Here is a 1,436-nt window from a genome sequence, read left to right as displayed (position 1 = left end):
CCTGGATGGAGGTGGGGGTTCCTTGGACTTCCCACAGGGCAGGGAACCCTGATTGCTCTTTGGGCTGACGAGGGAGGGGGACTTGATTGGGGGAGGGGGAGGGAAATGGGAGGTGGTGACGGGGAAGAGACGGAAATCTTTAATAAATAAATAAATTAAAAAAAAAGAAAAAACAAACAAACAAAAAATTTCTTCTGGGCTATCTTTAGGGACTCTGACCCTGCCACACAGTGCCAATTGTCAGCTTCTCTCCATGACCCCATCAATTCTGGGGTTTCAATTTCAACAGAGGTTGCATATTCACCAATGGCTTCTCCTGACCTCTTACAGTTATAAGCCTCTACTGATTTCCATGATCCCTTAATGACTTAAAAATCAACATCACCTGGGAAACTCCTACGGGTTACCAAGTTCAGTTGTAGGCACAAGATACAACATTGACACCCCGCCCCCCCCCCCATCATAGTGTCTGTATGCTGACCCTGAGGAAACACTTCACAGATTTTACCTCGATGATGCTGGTTTCTTCTTAATCACAGCCTGTTTCTCAGTCCCAGATGATTAGCATTGATTGTCCCAGTGAAGCAAAGGTATCACGTTGGTGGTTTTAAATTCAAAATATCTCATAAATCATCTTGATAGAGCCTTTTAAAGACTCACAAAATTCCCTCTGAAGTTTTACAAATGACACCTCTATTATCTGTAATATTCCTGGTATTAACTTCTAAATTCCTGTACTAGTTCATTGAGCCCAGAACACTCAACGGCTTTTCTAGTTGAAAGTTCAAATGTGACCACAATTCTTTCCAAATGTGCTCAGACCTGTCACAGCAATACCTCATTCTTGGTACCAAGTTCTGTATTAGAGTTTCAACTGCTGTGATAAAACACCATGACTAATGTAACTTGGATGAGAAAGTATTTCTTTTATCTTACAGTTGATGTTCCATAATCTAGAGGAGTCAGGGCAGGAACTAAAGGCAGGATTCTAGAGTCAGACATTGATGTAGAGGCCATAGAGTAATGCTGTTTGCTAGCTTGCTCAGCCTGTTTTCTTGTATCTTCAAGAACTCCCTTCCCAGAAGTAGCATTGCCCACAATGGGCTGTGCCCCCCTACATAAATCATTAATCAAGACAATAACCTACAGGTTTGCCTACAGGATAATCTGATAGGGGAATTTTCTCAATTGAACTTAGTTCTTTTCAAATGACACAAACTAGCTAGCATACATCCTGCGTGTCATTATTTATTTTGACACTGGTGCTATAAACTTTCCCTGAATGATTGCTTTCATTGAGTCAACTGGAGTTTGCTTTTCTTTCTTTTTTTTTTATTGAAGTCTAGAAATTCTTAAATTTCATTCTTGACCCAATTCTCACTGGTGTGGTTTTTTAAAAATATATATTTATGTTTTCCCATAATTCTTTCTTTCTC

This window comes from Microtus ochrogaster, chromosome 19 (assembly GCF_000317375.1).
Source record: "Microtus ochrogaster isolate Prairie Vole_2 chromosome 19, MicOch1.0, whole genome shotgun sequence".
Taxonomy (NCBI): Eukaryota; Metazoa; Chordata; class Mammalia; order Rodentia; family Cricetidae; genus Microtus; species Microtus ochrogaster.
The sequence above is the reverse complement of the archived record's forward strand: the minus strand, read 5'-3'. Positions refer to the sequence as shown.